This window comes from Cupressus sempervirens, chromosome 6 (assembly GCF_028749045.1).
Source record: "Cupressus sempervirens isolate cs-2001-9-10 chromosome 6, ASM2874904v1, whole genome shotgun sequence".
NCBI lineage: Eukaryota > Viridiplantae > Streptophyta > Pinopsida > Cupressales > Cupressaceae > Cupressus > Cupressus sempervirens.
This window is the reverse complement of record NC_143123.1, coordinates 583,379,806-583,399,308: the sequence shown is the minus strand read 5'-3', so window position 1 is coordinate 583,399,308 and position 19,503 is coordinate 583,379,806.

The window sequence follows — 19,503 nt, the reverse complement described above, 5'->3', positions numbered from 1 at the left end:
ATCAGAAGGTTGTGATGCATGAATCAACATTCCAACCTTACCTCAAGCATGTTGAAACTGAGTTTGACAAAGTTGATTTTCAACATGAGGTAGATATCCTATTACCAACTTTAGTAAAAGGAAAATGTCCTATGATGATAGATCTGGCTATTACATTTGGTGATGAAGATGACCAAAAGGGACTCTTATCATCCTTGAATAAACTATTAGAGAAAAACAAGAAGGTTAGGAAGTTGGAGAAGATCTTGGGTAAAGTTGTAGAGAAATTGTGAAAGTCTATCACAGTTAAGGTGACAGAGCAAGATTTGAAACTAAGGGAAGAGGAGTTAGTGGAGAATTTTGATAAAGAATTCACTACTTAATCATATATTTCATTAGAGGAAGCCCAAATAAATCATGATGCATAATTGTTTGCTACTATTTGAAACAATGTGAAGAATTATTTATAGACCCTTGATACCATCATCAAGGAATTAAGGAAATGTTTTGAAGAAGGAAGGAAGTTGTATGGATAGAGCACTATGTTATACAATTATCTAAATGACGTGAATGATGGAATACGTTTAAATATGAATGAACTTTAGATAGTGATAACAACATTGTAGAAACTGAGTACTATGATTGAAGATCTTGAGGTCACGGTATCCAAAGTTTATGACGATATCAAAATCATTGAACTTCAAAAGGAATGAATGATCAAAATGTTCTCTCTACTTAGTGAACAGCTGACAACTAAGGTCAACATTGTACAAAAGAAGTTGAATGAATGCCTTGCAAGAAAGGCTTCATATGAGAAATTTTCCTAAACAAAATTGAATGCACTAGAAGTAGCCTCTTATGGCTTATGTGCACTTCTCAGCATAATAGAGGTAGAAAGGGATAGATGGAAAAAGGAATTTGAGTTGCTTAAGATAAATTTTATAGATTGTCTTTCCAGAATTTCAAATGAATTAGAGGTAATAATTTTTTTTTGTATATAGATTTTGACACTTTTTTCATTGATGTCAAAGGGGGAGAAGTACAAGGAAAATTTTGTATAGTATATAATGTATGTACTAAGGCAGAGTCATATCTATGTGAAGCATATTGTAATAGGAGTAATAAGGAAAGATGGTTATAAATGTAATGATCCACATGATCCATAGTTTTGAATTTTGAAGTTTTTGAAAATTTTGTAAAAGGCCACAATTTTGAAAGTTTTGAACAACATTTTGGGACTTAATAGATTTTCCCATATGTTGCTATTAATGCCAAAGGGGGAGATTTTTGGCAATATGGCTAAATAGGATAATTTGATATAGTGATATAGTTGTCATTTGTGGCAACATATATCTTATTGTATGAAGGCACATTGTACAAATAAGAATTCCATAGTTAGACATTGAAAATTGTCTAAGTGTTTGATAGTTATCTAGTAAAGCAAGAATAGTTTTGATGAGTACAGATGACAAAGTAATATTTGGTACATGCATAGTTAAGGACTGGTAGTATAGAGTTTCATAATGATGTGGCTACATGTATGAGTTAGTATGAGTAGTACAGATTGAGATATGAGTTAATTTCCAGACATATAATATATAGGAAATAATTGAGCATGACAGAGAAATATAAATTATAGGTTAAAGAATTATTTTGTTTATAAAATAACTGTTTAACTGTGTAGGGATGACATCCTAGATGTTAACCATAAGTTAGCAAGAGTTAATTCTATATTATTCCAAGCATGTGAAAGCTTGAAGGCCGACTAGGAAAGTTTTGTAAAATGTAAAGGTATAAAGGAAAGATTGTATTATGCGAAGAAGTGTGAAAGTTGTATATGATATGCAATGTGCTATGCAAAATATATGATACAAATTATGATGAATGATCAGAGATATGTGAAGTGCAACAAAAGTAAGATTAGATATTGAAGATATCAACAATAAGAGGTTTTTGTATCTATCTCTTTTGTATAAAGGAACTATATTGTATATTGCATGTTTGGGAAATGGGATCATCTTTTATACATTGTAATTGTATATACCAAATCCTAACAAGGTTGAGAATTTGAATAAGGTCTAATCCTCTAACAAGGACTAAGACACTATATGTACTTCATAGACTCCTAATAGGGTCAACATTATAAATAGGATACTTTTGTTTAGTGGATCATTTTGTGAGTACCATCCCCACCGAGTTCTCCCTTGGATAGGGTTTTCCTAGTTAACAAAATATGGATTTATGAGTTGTCTTTGTGTATGGTTATTATCATTGTTCAACATTTTTAGTTTACTTTCATATGAATGTTATAAAGTAATTAACAATATTCAGTTTTGGGCTAAAGTTTGTAGAATAGTAATCCACCCCCCTCTTAGTATTCCCTTTTTCTAACAAGCAAGTCTAGCAACTAGACTATCCAAGGTTAAATCATTACCAGGAGTACATGTCAATTCTTGTATTGTAGAAAATCTAATAACATAAATATGAAGTAAAGTTCTCAGTACCATGTTGATCACAATTTTGCTATTGATCTTTCCTTCAGCTCCTATGATAACATTCACCACTTCTTTGGTTCTTCTAACGTATTGAGAAATATTGTCACCTTCTACCATCTTCATGTCATCAAACTTTCCTCTCAAGATTTTTGATTTGGCTCTTAGTACTTTCTTGTCTCCACCATGGATCTTTTCCAGTTTGTCCCACATTCAATTTACAATAGTGCATTCCTTTATATCATCAAATTATGAGTAGCTTAGGGTAGATGTAATCTCCAAAATTGCATGATTATGTTCTTATCTCTCCTTTATTTGTTGGGTTGTAATAGGTGATGGAACTTCTACATAATTATGCTCTAGGTATTGTACTGCTGAATCTCCAATTTCAACAATGTGTAACTTCATCAAACTTTTCCATGTAGGGAATTTCTCCTTGTTCAACTTGGGTACCTCCTTTCTGAACATCTTGATCTTTATCTTTAAGTCCTTTTAACCTTTCCTTACAAGCACCACAAGCTCTGATACTAGTTGCTAGAATGATTTTAGAATAACTGAGAGGGGGGGGGATTAGTTATCCTCAGGTTTAAATGTTCCTAACAAAATTTTAACTACTTTTAACAACTCAAATTTAATTTTAGTTCACTTGGTCTTTATATCATTTTATCAATATCATAAACTTAGAGTTCACTATCCCAATAGTAACCTACTTATAGAATGTAAAGCAATAAGCAATAAAATACATCATATACCATTGACAAAAGTATAACACCAGAATTTAACATGGAATCCCAATTTGGGATAAACCACCAATAACATGCTACCAAATTTTCACTCTTCTAAAGTGAGCTCAATTAAGAGCCAACCCTATTAAAGGTTACAATACACACTATTAGCTGTGACCTTGTCAAAGGATTTAATCACCTTGTTAAGAGTGGTATACTTAAATGAATTAAGAACATCCCATTAGAATGTCACATGAATTAAAGGATTTAAAAATGACTATTAGGTAAACATGATCAAAGGATTTTAACTGATACAATGGTTAGAAAGTAACAAGTCGATCTGATAAGTACAAATCACTTTTCAAATACAAATCATAATGTAGCTCATTCTCTAATTCACTAAATAGCCTCCATTAATATCTCCATCACCAATTCACTTGGAAACCCTTCAAGCAATCACACTTCACATCTACTCAACTCTTGACAACTTTATGCTCAAATTTGCCAATCAATAGAATCAATAACTACTCCCAACTACTTTAGATTATCCTTATACCTCGTTAAATAGGTAGATTGGATATTTTTCCACTTAAACATCATCATTGATATTAGGGTTAGGTCAGATTCATCAAATCCTTCAATCATTTTGTTTCCTCCTCCTTCTAGATAATTCTCAAAAGTTCTCTTTGAATTCATGTCTAGGAATGCTCAAACATGATTTATCATGCATTAAATGTTCTAGCTCATCAATAATTTTCCTTTATGTGCTTTGACCAACCCAAAAATTCAATTATGTCAATTGAGAATCTAAATTCCTTCACAAACTATCAAATGTTGTCACTGGGTCAATACTACATTCCTCAGCCTTGGTCATCACTAGACAACTTGATCAATACTAACTGTCTTGCTTGACATACTTTATCTTCACTTGGTCTTACTTTTATTATACTCATTATTTACTATTGCTTAGTTGATACTATATTTTGTTGGCTTATACTTATATCACTTGGTTGACACTGATATAACTTGGCTTTAACTAAGTTTCTTAATCTTCTACTCTATTTCTTGGTTTAGCATATGCATTCGGTCATCCATTGATCATTTCTTCTAGGCTTCAAATCAACTATCTTCCTCACTTAGTGTAATGATTAAACAACACATTATCTTGCTAATGTGCCAACTAATCATGTTCTTATCATAGTTCTACGTAACTCAACCTTTCCACTAGGTCTTCTTGTTATCTCTTCTTTTTAAATCATCTTCATCAATCGAGTGATATGGTACTCTACTTGGCTAGCCATAGTATCATGAGTAAGGTTTGAAATTAATGAAACATAACAATTATTCCAATTGTAATTTCCAAAAAAAACTAACTAAAATCTCCATCACATGGTGAATGTGGGATAATATCCCTTGGTGTTGTTTACAACTCCATTACAAAAATGAACCCCCATATGATTTAGAGATCATTTTTTTTGACCCACATCTACTTTCATTGGTGTTCATAGTGAGAAACAATTTCATGGAGATATTGTTAAGTCCCTAGTAGATCAAATGCAAGGTATTGCAGCTTCAAATAGTGTCTTAAGTGCATTTACTGGTCAAAATGATGTTTGTCAAGTTAATAGATTTCCACCTTTCCATCCAATTTAGACTCCTACACACACAAATTTCATGTCTTCCAATTTTTATAGTCTCTCAATATCTACATTCTCCTGCAAATGATTGCAAAAGGTTAATTAGGAATCTATAAATTTGATGAAGGAAAAGAAGCTTTGAGTAAATATAATTTGGTAATGAACAAGTTTGGGGGAAGTCAAATACTGCTACAGGCTATCTGGACATCATGGAAAGTAGTTTAGACAATCCAATCACATTCTTTAATTTCCTCCCTACATATATTGGCAGGAGAATCCAATAATCAAGCTTCCTTTGTGAATTTAGGCCATAACACATCTCCCCACATCCCCACATAGACCCATCTGATGATTTAAACTTGTCCTAGTAATAGAGATAAAATTTGGCATGGATTTCATAGTGAAAAATAGATAGGTATGATTGCTTGCCAGTTGAGAAACAATAACTTTTTAGAGTTCCTTAGTATTTCTTAGGCCAATCTTGTAAGGCCCCTTCCCTAGTACTATATTATAAAGCCTAAATGAGACGAATATGGTCAAAAATAGGAAGCATAAGGAGGTGAGATGTCATGACTTTGTCTCTCATGCATGGTATGTGAATTATAGACTATTACCATACACCTTATGATAGAATGATGATAAGTAGGTTTCAAGATTTAAGTATGTAATGATTGACATCCTTCTTATTAGTATTGGACCTAAGATCTTATCAAGACTAATTTATATTGTAGTCATTATTGTCATAAGTATCGTATTCAAAATTTAATTAGGTTGGTGAGCTAAGACCCTATGGAATAAAGACTTGAGATGTTATAACTTAGAAAACTATGCTGATGGGTTCATAGTATGTTATGATCTATTAGGATATTATTTTAGGAGGCCATGGTGAAAAGATGAATTAACACTCACCCTTGTGAGTACTAATAATAATTATAGACAGAAGTTGTTATCAATTTAGATAAAGGCCTACTCAATAGAGCTCGACATAATGTAAATATTATAAAATAATTGTTGTACAAGCAGTATTAGTTGGATAGGCTATAGTAAATAATGATTAAGATGAAAATATAATAAATTGACTAACAGATATAATGGGCTTACCTAATGCAGACATGATTTTAAAAACATCCTGATTTCTTGACATTAGTGATTTTAGAGACATGTGCCTTATCATGTAATATCTCATAATGACAACGAGATAGTGTTAGTAGTCAAACTATATTTAATTGAACCAAGTATACTAGTTGTGATGATTAGATTTTGGTGGTTTTGATCTAAGGTATGTAATCGAGACTAATTTTCATGTTGGTTGATTTAGCAATATAGATTTAACATTTCATCATTATGATAGGAAATTGATTATGATGTGATTTGAAATGTTAAATTGATTATGATGATTTATGATTAAATGTGATGTGTAGATTTTGATAATTTAACATTTTGAATGTCTTATTCAAAATGATTAAGTAAAGGAATTCCATTGGATTATGTTATTATGGATTACATAACATTTAAATTAGTATACATTTATGATATGTATTTTATATGACCTCCTTGGACTAGTGATGCTTGAGTTTAGTGTGCAAAAAGTGGAACCATGGAAATCTTTGGGGGAAACAAGTTCCAAACCTATGTGAATATTGTTTAGCCAAGGCGAATCTTTGGAAGATTCAAAAGCCTCATTGTGATGAATGTTATTTTGTAAATGTAAGCTTGTATGTGTGTGAAATTTTTAATCTCAAAGATGCATTAGGGACATGTCATGATGATGTGGAATGTGCTTTTATGTGTCACTTGACACTTGTAAAATTTGTGTGTTAATGAAATGTCATCTAGGTTTTGGTCATGGTAGCATGTTACCCTAAAACTAATTACCTAGTTAGTGATTAAGTAAACACACTTGAAAAAGGATGGGATAGGTCACAATCAAAGGAAATTTGAATTTAGACTTGACTAAGGTTTTAAGGGGTCATTAGGTGGTCACAAAGTGTCTTTTATGTGGAAAATGAGCTACCCATATGATAATACAACATGCTAGGGACCTAATTTTGACCATGATAGTGGCAAGATAGCCTAGGGGGCCCCTTTACCAATGCCTTCTTCCACCAATCTGAAAATGGAGTTGTCACATGAGTTCTTTCCCATGTTTCCACTAAGTCAGAAATAGTAAACTTAGGGGGCGACAAGTTTGTAAGAGGGAGTGGCTTGGTGTTTTTGCCAAAATAGTTAGTGGGAAAGCCTTTTTAAAACAGTCTTGGACAAACTAGTGGGGTGTTCACCCACTCTCTAAGTTTAGAGATAGTTAGGGTTTTGGAGGGAGGTTAAGGGAGCTCTTCATTTGTGAGGCCTCACCCTGACCTTTTATAGCATAGATATTTTATTTACATTTTGATATTCAAGACATTGATATTTTGATAGCTAATCGAGACTTAGATGGATAGTGGATTTGTTTTATCTGTTGATTTTGATACTGTAGTAGTGTTTTACAATATGATATGCACTAAGAACTTGATATTGTGTACGAAATGATCGAACACATATGGATGTAGTTTTATGACATGGTACTATTAGATTTTGATGCGATGTGAAATGTTAGTTTGATTGTGATGATTTATAATATGCAGATAAATTTGACTATGATGATGATTTATGATATGTAGATAAATGTTAATTTGATGACTTATGATATGCAGATGAATGATTAGGATATGTAGATTTTGATATTTTAGCATTTCAAATGAACTATTTGAAATGACTAGGGAAGGAAATTGAATTTTGAATTATGAAATTATATGCATTTATGATATATGTATTGTATACGCTCTCATTGGACTACTAATGCTCGAGTTTAATGTGCAGGAAGTGGAACCATGGAAATCCTTGGGGGAAACAAGTTCCAAACCTTGTGAACATAGTTTAACCAAGGTGAATCTTTGGAAGATTCACAAGCCTCGTTGTGAAAGTATTTTTCTTCGTAAATGAGAGGTTACTTGCTTGTGGAAATGTCTAATCATAAAGATGCATTAGGAGCATGTCATGGTAATGTGAATGTGTTTTTTATGTGTCACTTGACACTTGTGAACTTTGTGTGAAATTGACAAGCCATTAGGGTTTTGAACATGGTGACAATTTACCCTAAAATTAATTACCCTGTTAATGTGTAAACCCACTTGACAAGGGGTAGGATGGGTCTCAATCATAAGAAATTCGAGTTTGGGCTAGACTAGGGTTTTGAGGGGTCATTAGGTGGTCCCAAGGTGTATTTTATGTTAAAATAAGTTACCCATATGATAGTATATTAAGTTAGGGACCTAAATTTGACCATGTGAGTGCCTAGACAGCCTAGGGGGGCCCCTTTACCCATGCATTCTTCAAACAATTCGAATTTGGAGTTGCCATATGTGTTTTACCCCATGTTTCCACTAAGTCAAATATAGAAACTTTAGAGGAGACAAGTTTGTAAGAGGAAGTGGCTAGGTGTTTTTGCTAAAATAGTTAGTGGGAAGGCCTTATTAGAGAGTCTTGGTCAAATTAGTGGGTTATTCACCCACTCTCTAAGTTTAGAGACAGTTAGGTTTTTGGAGGGAGATTAAGGGAGCTCTACTAAAACTATCATTGCCTTTAGCTTGGACAAAGGTTGGTGTCTCAAAAAATGTTTCCTTTCTTTCTTTCTTTTAGTATGGCAAAATAAATCTACAAGTGTGAAGGATTTGTTAATGGAGCATGCATTGTATTGTGAATCTTGCATTGTGGACTTTGGCCTTGTGTTGTGAAATGTAAATGTGCTATGTGTTCTTGAAGATTTTCTTTTGGTTTTGTTTTCTTCATGATTTCCTTGTTTGAATGTGAGTGTTGAATGTGTTCATGGGTTTGAAGGCTTCACTCACCCTTGGGAGGGAAGAGAAGCCTTGGGTGAAGGGCTTATTTGGGCTCAACATTGTAGTTGAGAAAGTTACCTCATGGTGAGGAATTGTTTTATTTCATGGAGTATGGGCTCCATTGAAGCCATATACTTTTGTTGTTTTGGGAGATACAAGGGATTTTGTGTGAATAAGGAGGAGATGTTTATGATGGCCTTGAGAGGAAAAATGCAATTGCAATATGATGTTTATGCTTGCAGGTTATGGCATCTCCTCTTTGAAGAGTCCACCTTCACCCACTGTAAGATGATTCTAATGATGAATTATTGTGCAAGCCATGAGAGGCAGTTATTTTGTGTTATGCATTGTGTTCATACAATGGCAAGTGATGTATGTGTGTAACCCATTTGGGTCTTGTTTCCCCTACTCAGTGGGTGGCTTCATAAAAGCCTAGGATGGGAGGTGAGCCTCCATGGTTCCTAGTTTGTGTGTTATGTGCAAGTTTTATGAAGATACATCCCTTGAAGGCATTAGGGTTTCACCTTTGATAAAGTTGAAATGATTCAAGTGTATAAAAAGAGATTAATGCTCATATCATCTTAAATGTGTTGTGTTTTAAGTCTCCATTGTTATTTCAATGTGTTGCAAAATGAAAATTTCAGATTATTGTATTTTGTTAAAAAGGTGTAAGAATTGATTAAGAAGTTATATTGTAAGAAAGATTCATTTTAAGTCTTTGCATTAGGTAATTGATGTAATATGAGAAATCATGTAATGGAAACAATTATCCTCACAATTCCTTTAGTGTGAGTATTATATAGTAGTTGCAAATTTTCTTGTAATGGATGATTTGATTTATTACATAAGTGGTTGTAATATAAATGTATGAGTTATGCATTCATTATAATGAAAGGAAAATATCATAGTCTACTTCATGTGCATGGAAAATCAATCCTTTGGGTCTTCTAAGTCCTATCAATTTCATAGGTTAAGAATCACCAATACATCTTCAAAACAAATGCTTTTAATACCATGGAAGAAAAAATAAAATTCATTAGCTCATGGTACATGATAGAATATTGGTTCATATAGATTTCAAGTCTAATTAAGCCATTAGATCAAATAACTTCATCATATCATCAATACCATCACTAAGATTCCATGGTTGAATAAAATAAAGATTGCTAGAGAAGAGAAAATGCATAATGCAAACCTAGGAGAAAGCCTTTCTATAGGCATACATTTCCTCTTTGGAAAATGTATGGGGAGGGAAATAAAATCCTCCCCTAGAATATAGAGTAATATTTCAATCAAGAGAATATACCCAGAATCATGAGCTTGGATGATTAATAAAATAATGGATGTACTAAAAGTAAAACTCAATAATAATTAGGTTCTTCTCCCTAGATTCTTGTAAGGAAAGGCCATTCAAATCCTGAGACCATAGATCATCATATTAAAAATTAACAAAAATAAATAAAAATAAATAAAATAACATATATATAAACATATTTAGTCTATGTCAAAATCAAAAGGAAAACAAACCTAGAAAACACCTGTAACTGTCACCACTAAATAATAAAGTGTTTTCAAATATTAAAAAAGAAGTATTTATAGATGATTACACCATCCAAGTGCTTGCCTTGTCCTTATAAACTTGGTGCATGTAACAAGAAAATCTTTTTTTTTTGGGGGGGGGTGGTGGGGGGCGGGGGGGAAACATAACTAACATAAGTCAGTCCCTGAATCCCAAGTCACCTTCCACCTTGGATAAATCAAACACTATTTGCTATTATTGACTTAAGAGATTTAAATAATGTTACGAACAAATGAAAATTAATGGGAATGTATTATATTAATTAGGATATATAACATTGTGATAATGAATGTAATAAATGTAAGTGCAATTAAGGGTTTACTGAACTAATAAAGTATGTTGTTTAATGAGATGATTAGGAATGCATCAAATCAGAGGGAAATTATTAGGATTTAATTAAATAGGATAAAAAAGAAATTTAAGATGGTTAGCAATGTTAGTTTTTTAAATCTTATGACATATCCTAATTATCCAAAATTAATTAAATGCTTCGATTTATTCTTTCATTTTGGGGTTATTGGTACTATTGAATAATTTAATAAATAAATAAGGAATTACTTAAAAGAAAATAATAAATAAATAAATTGAATAAATATAATTAATACTCAATATTAATCAAAATCAGATAAATAAATAATTAACCTTAAATCATAACCAAATAAATAATTAAAATACCTAACTAGTAATGTATTGATGAAGATCGGAAGAGGGGTAAGATGTAAGAAGTTTATTAAAGGGATATATATGGAAAAGCATGTATGTGATAAGGTAACTTTCACTCAAAACATTTTTGGACAAATATTAAACATCTCCGTATTCACAAGCCCTAGAACCATTTGAACTACATTAATATGAAAATTGAATTTCACATGCACTGTGAAGGGTTTTTAACCAAAATATCATTTTAACTTAGTATTGCAACCATTGGTAGGCAACCGGGCAACACATCATAGAATAATTGAATCCAAATTTTGAATGGAAGAATCTTTGTTCCATCAACTAACCTTATCTTCTCCAAGTTTAGTGGAAATACGTTCGTAACAAGTATAGATTATGTATCTTACCTTCAGATTTATCTTGCAATAGAACAAAAAAAAAGTTGTGTTTTGCCCCATAAATTTAGGGCATGACATCATCAACTAGCATTTCCATTAGCTTGGACCAAGGTTGGTGCTCAAACCATGACCATTTTGTTTTAGCATTGCATAATGAATCTGCAAGTATGGAGTGTTGATATGGGATCATGTATTGTCATTGCAATCTTTGTGTTGTGTTGTTATTGTGTATATTGTTTCATGAATTTTCTTGGGGTTTCTTCTTTGATCTACTTGTTTTGTTTGAATGTTGAAATTTGTTCATAGGTGTGAAGGCTTCACTCACCCTTGGGAGGGAAGAGAAGCCTTGGGTGAAGGGGTTAGTTGGGCTTGAAATATAGTTGAGAACCTTGGAGTATGGGCTCCATTGTATGCCATATTCATTCATATCTCACTTTAGAGGTGATAAGGGAAATGATGGTGTAGAAAGGAAGTTTATGGATTATGGGTTTTCAAGGATGCTATAGCTGATGGTAGTATGTTTGGAGGATGTTTGTGAAAGCTTTGAAAGGGCATGGAAATTGTTGATTTGTGAAAGCCTCGAAAGGGCATGGAATTTTTTGATTTGTGAAAGCCCCAAAAGGGCATGGAAATTGTTTACTATAGATATGGTATGATATGGAAAGTCTCCTATTTGAAAGCACACCTTTACCCTATGCTCTAGATTCCATTGGTGAACCATTGTGAAATACCCTTGGGATGGGATTGTTTAAGTTTTGTAATGTGATGTTTATGCATTTATAAGATTGGAATGAAACTCATTTTGAAGCTTGTTTCCCTTGCTCGGTGGGTGACTTCACAAAAGCCTAGGATGGGAGGTGAGCCTCCATGGTTCCCAATTTGTGTTGTTGTGTGCAAGTTGTGGAAAAGAACATCTTCGAGAAGTTGGGGTCTTCCTTTGACAATATCAAAGAACCAAGGGTTGTGATGAGTTCATCTTTTCTTATGTTATTTTGTTATGTGTTATGAAGGTCCAATCCTCATTATTGTGTTTTGAAATGTAAAGGAAATGTGGAGATATAACATATGGACTATGAAATGGTATTGTGGATATAATACCTTCATTTTTGTATAAGGAGAAAGAAATAGTTTCATGTAGGGGATGTACATCTTTTGTTGGACTTTATCAAGTGAAGTAATACTAATCATTCTAGAAAATTCATATTGTAGAAAGGAGATTGATTTATTGTACAAAGGTGGATTGATGTATTTATTTCATAGCTGTACTATGTAGAAATTTCATGTTAGAAAGCTAGTGTTACACATTTTATTTCCAAGGTAGAGTAAATGAGAGTATTGCAAGGTTCTTGTTTTGTGATTTGTGAAACATGAATAAAAGGTTCCAATATTGTATTTGTGCACAAGTATGCATGTAAATAATTCATTTGTCTCTCTTGAATAATGGCTCCATATTGGATCTTAATCATCCTTAAATTCATTGGTTCTATGAGTAGTTATTTTCTCTCATATGTGATAATAATAATCCTTTAGAAATTTTTAAAATAGAACTTGTATGTTGAAGTGTTAATCCTTGAATTATTTTGCATCATTTAAATCCCTAAGGTTATTTAGAATAGGGGACAACATCAATTTCATTATCAACAATATACCTTATCTTCATAGTTGAAGTGAAACAAAATAACACTTTATATGACTTAGCTTACAAAAAAAATCTATAAGAAAAAAAGTTAGCTGTAGGTGCACTTCACTTCTCTTGAATTTGTATGAGGGTAAATAAAATATGTTGCTACCTATTACAGACCAATATTTTATTTAGATATCATATACCTAGAATCTTTCTATAAGAAAAAATTAAAATAACCATTTTAGAGTAAAAGAAAACAACATAATAATATACTAACCTAAGTGCCTACTTAGGTTCCTAGTCCATGTCAACTCACCTTGGGATGTTATATAATACTACATCTTCAAGTGCAGTCACATGAGTGGAGGGGGCCTCTCATACAAACTTGAACCAAACAAAAAAAATATGAATATAAAAACAACACCCTTTAGCCAAACTGATATATATATATATATATATATATATATATATATAATAAACCTATCTAGCCTAGGGACCATCTTTAAAAGGAGAGATCATAGTCAACATGAAAAAGGGGACAGTGGTCCCCACTAGGCATCCTCACCCTTTTTCCTCATCTTCGGCACAAGTAAAAAACATTGAGGGTGACCTTTTTATTCTGACTTAAGTTGGAACCCTCCTTCCTAGGCACCTATCATTGGGAAGCATGAAAAAGTTTATGTTTAGCATCACACCAAATACCTTACACCTTGGAAAGAGTAGTTGGGATGCCTTGGAAGGAACCCATGTTAGTAGCTTTTGGTATTAATTGCCTCCATAAAGGTAAAACCATCCATACCATCTATGTCTAAAAGCTGACTAAACTTTACACTTAGGTGCTTAATGGGGAGGTAATGAAATCAATGCCAAATCACTTGGAGGGAGGAAAGAGGGTGTCATGCCCTAAATTTAACAAGGCAAAACACAAACAACAATTTTTTTTTTTGAAAGATGAACTAAAGATAATATGTATAGATCTATACTTGTTATGAACATTCTATCAAACTATGGGGTGTCTGTACAAAAATTCACGTTTCCTCGAGGATGTTAGAAGTTACTAATTTGATCATTGAGTTTGGAGATGATAAAGTTAATTAGTGAAAAGGAATTTGTTTTCATTTGAAATAATGTACTTAAAGTTTCCATGGGGGTGCTAATTTATTTCCTAAAATTATTTGACAATCTAGGTTATGACATAATAGTTAGGTGATGTTATCATGTTGGATTCACATCTTATTCTCAAGGTGAGACATTACATATGTAATTGTGAAACACAATTTCTGCATCGATGTTGCTATAATGGTTCCATAGTTGCTTTTGTGAAGATGTCTTATAATTGCCCTAGGTAAATGACTTTAACTCATTTCATTCTATGTCCCATTTCGATCCTAAATTATATAGTAGGACTATTTCAAGGAAAATCTTGCACTGTATCCTTTAACAACTTCAGCCAACTAGATGTTTTACAACTAGGTATTTTGAATAATTTATCATTTATTCATTATCCAAATTCTATGATGTATTACTATTTACCAATTTTAATTATTATTATCTAGAAGTCATACCATTATTACTTAATGAAAATAAATAAATAAATATAAAAGTCCAATTAAAATTATGATTCTATTTCTTATATTATCAACTTATGAACCATTTCTTTTAACTATGATTCTTATTCTATACCTCCAAATAAAAACTTATGTTCTAATTAGAAAACATTATTTAATTACCAACTACTTTAATTATTACCATTACATATACTTACTTAACCATAGATATAATAGTTTCTTTCTAACTAACTAAATAAATCTATAACCTCTAGAAAATCTATCAATCTTATAATTAGTTTAAATAACCTAAGTTCCAACTTAATTGTCCATACTAATCACTTTCACATTATTCATAACATAATTAATTATTACTAAAAAAATAGTTGCCCCTAACTTTTAACCTATTCCTAACTTTCTCACCTCCTTTTCCACTAACTGCCAACATATGGTCTTACACCCCAAACATTTAAAAAAAATCCCATTTAATGAAAATACATTCTTTTCACTACACATAAACATGAAATAAACAAAAATAAAAAATAAAATAAAATACTTTAATGCATTTACTATTACCTACTACCCTACCCATTTCCCTAACACCTATCTACCACTAACACATGGCTTAAGTTTTATTTTCTACTACTACCACATGATTTTTATATAAATCTAAATCTAACATTACCACTTGTAAAACATGACATATCCTACCTTGAAATTAGGTGTCCAACATCCCATAGCCAAGTCACCTACCTCCCCTTTATCCCCTAGCATCTACCCCTAGGGAACATCATCATAACATGGCACTAGGACCAAGTATGGCACCTTTTTCCTTCTTCCAAGGTGACATGTATCACCACCCTCCTTAGGTGCCTTGTTTAAAAAGCTTGGCAGTATAAAAATGGAAACATGGTGATTAAGGTAACCTTTTACCAAGGGAAGAGGCAGCTTGGTTAAATTTTGCTGACATATGCAAGTGGTCCATCTTCTCCCAAGCACCCAAAAGATTTAAAAGGGAGGAAGATGCCTAGGTGAGTGGGGACCACTACCCCCCTCACTAATATGATTGCCTTTCCTTTACCCTATGTAAAGACATCTATGATTTTGTTGTCTTTTATTTTTCATTGGCACTGAGATTTTTTAATTTATGTTATTATTATTATTATTATTATTGTTCTTGTTCTATTTATATGGGGAGAACATTTTGTACTTATGCCTTCCTCTAGGAGAGAAAATTCCTTTAAAAAAAAATAAATATTTAATGGGATTAGACATGCTCTTGCCCCTAGATTAGTTATTTATATTAGTTGGTTTCCTTATCTTTTAGATAGGAATGATTATTTTATTAGTACTCCATAATGAAGATTCTAGGCATATTCCTACTGAGTATTATAATGGTTTTAAATTGTGATGGGATTTAATTGTCCATCCCATACAAATTCCAGAGAATAAAATGTGTAACTATAGGAAGATAAAATTTGGTGTCAAGAGTTTATTCTTCATATTTCTTTTAGGAGACCATAGTCATGAAGTTCCAATGAATTGACTCAACTTCCCTACCAATTTTTAATTTGCAAGTTGATATTACTACAACATTCACCTCATTTAAGGATCTATTAGAACTTGAAATTTGGTGTCAAGAGTTTATTCTTCATATTTCTTTTAGGAGACCATAGTCATGAAGTTCCAATGAATTGACTCAACTTCCCTACCAATTTTTAATTTGCAAGTTGATATTACTACAACATTCACCTCATTTAAGGATCTATTAGAACTTGGAATCCAAATGAACTAATGTTAATGCATACACGATGAGCTATCAAAATATAATAATTTTCTTCCATTATATTGAATGCATAACATATAAACTTAAATGCAATCATCTATGTTTTGAATTGAATCAAATATATCAAAAAGAATATAGCAAATATGAAATATTTCCACCAATTGATTTATAAGAAGAAGTGTCTCATTTACATGATTCTCCATATTACATCAAATCACATAATGTGAAAACTTATAATGAATATTTCCTTACGAGTAAACTATATACAAATTCTCAATCTTTCCTTACACAATTTCAACAATATACAATAATCATAATATCCCTCTTTACATCATGATGAAATAACCATGGAGACTTAACATCCTAACACATTTATGATGACATGGAAGATTTGTATCTCCACACACTTGGTTTCCAATATTGCCAAGAATGAACCCTAATCACTTCATAGAAATCATCTTTTCAAAACCCGCAACACAACACAAAACTTGGAACCATGGAGGCTCACCTCCCATCCTAGGCTTCTATGAAGCCACCCATCGAGCAGGGGAAACAAGGTCCAAATGGGATACATGTTAGGATAAACCACGGACAGAAATAAAAACTACATGCAAATATAACCAATAACAGAAAATAATAGAACACACAGAAATGAACACAAGGCACCAAGATTTAACGTGGTTCACCCAATCCTTGGGCTACGTCCACCAAACAGCAAGTCCGATCTTATTACAATCCAGTGATTACAACCTGATTACAATCCGTAATCCCTTACAGCTCAATACCGCCGCAAGAACCAATTTCGTATCACCACATATCAAAAATACCCAACCCTAAGCCCTTTTTATACAAGTATTAAACCGCTTTAGGGTTATAACATGTCGGCCATATGTCGGCCATAATATGTCGGCTACCATGTCGATGTCGGCTACTTCCCAAAAAAAATTTTTTCGGGGCGATGCCCCGAACCCCACTATTTATGAAGTATGTACAGTACTTCCCTGATCAGTCACCACAATCTAACAATACACACACTCATCACTTGCTAATGCATGAAACACACAACATAACACCAAACAATCCCTTCCATGGCTTGCACATTGATTCGCCATTGGAATCATAAAATATTGGGTGAAGGTGGGCTCTTCAAAGAGGAGAATTTCCATGTTAATACAACTTAGACACATTGAATTTTCACCATGCCTCTACAAGTCTTCTCTCCAAAATTTCTACTTATCACCCCCAAATTCATATTTCCACTTATCACCCCCAAAACACAATATCAAGACAATGGCTTCAATGGAGCCCATACTCTATGAAATCCTTCCCCCCCCAACTTCTCTCCAAGAGAAGAGGCTCTCTACTACATTGTTGAGCCCAACTAATCCCTTCACCCAAGACTTATCTTCCCTCCAAAGGGTGAGTGAAACCTTCACACCCATTAACACTTGACATTCAAATCCAAAAAAAACAAGGAGATCAAGAAGAAAAGCCAAGAAAGTTACATGAACATAATATACCTTCACACCATCACAACACAATGCCAAAATTTACAATACAGAGATTCAAAATAAAATACATGATCCCATAGCAATTATTCCATACTTATAGATACATTATGCAATGCTAAAAGAAAGAAAAATGGTCATGGTTTGAAACACCAACCTTGGTCCAAGCTAAAGGCAATGATAGTTGTTGTAGAGCTCTCTTATTCTTCCTCCAAAACCCTAACTATATCTATAATTAGAGAGTGGGTGAACACCCCACTAATTTGTCCAAGACTCTCTAATAAGGCCTTCCCACTAACTATTTTAGCAAAAACACCAAGCCACTTCTTCTTACAATCTTGTCTCCCTCTAAGTTTGCTATATTTGACTTAGTGAAAACATGGGACATAACACATGTGACAAATCCATTTTTGAATTGATGGAAGAATGGATGGGTAAAGGGTCCCCTAGGTTGTCTAATCACTATCATGGTCAAAATTAGGTCCCTAACATGTTATACTATCATATGGGTGGCTCATTTTCACATAAAAGACACTTTGGGACTACCTAATGACCCCTCAAAACTCTAGTCAAGTCTAAATTCGAATTTCCTTTAATTGTGACCCATCCTACCCCTTGTCAAGTGGGTTTACTTATGCATTAACAAGGTAATTAGTTTTAGGGTAAAATGCCACCATGACCAAAACCCTAGATGACATGTCATTTCACACAAAATCCACAAGTATCAAATGACACATAAAGCACATTCCACATCACCATGACATGTCCTTAATGCATCTTTTTTATTAAACATTTCCACATACAAGAAAACTTACATTTACAAAGAAAAATACTTTTACAATGAGGCTTTTGAATCTTCCAAAGATTTGACTTGGTTAAACTATGTTCACATAGGTTTGGAACTTGTTTTCCCCAAAATTTCCATGGTTCCACTTCCTGCACATTAAACTCAAGCATCAATAGTCCAAGGAGGTCATATAAAATATATATCATACATGCATATAATTAAAATGTTATATAATCAATATTAACATAATTGAATTAACATTTATCTGCATATCACATTAACTCATAAATCATCATTATCAAATTAACATTTATTTGCATCACATTAAATCATAAATCATTGTAATAAAATTTACATTTTACATCATATCATAATCTAATTCTATCATGTCATAAATTTGCATCCATATGTGTTCAATCATTCCATTCACAATATCAGGTTCTTAGTACATATCATAGGTGCAAAACACTATTGTAATGTCAAAATCAACAGATAAAACAAACCACTGTCCGTCTAAGTCTCAATTAAGTGTTAAAATATTAAAATCTTGAATATCAAAATGCAAGTAAGAATGTCTATGCTATGATAGTTCAAGGTGAGGCCTCACAGAGGGTCATGTGGGGCGTAGACCATGGGGCATTTGAATGGGAGAATGAGGAGAGTTAAAATGTCAACCAAGGTGGAGTTTAGATAAGTGGTAGGTAGAAGGGCTAGGTTAAGTAGGTAATCATGGTGAAAAATGGGATAGGTATTTTTTTTGAAGAAGGGACTGTAATTTTATATTAAATGGGACAAGTAATAATATTTGGGTTAGGGATTAGTTAGTGTCTTCTGTTTTTGGGAAAACAATATTTTAGGTGATTTAACATATAGTTCAGAATGGCAGTTAAATTTATTAATAAATAA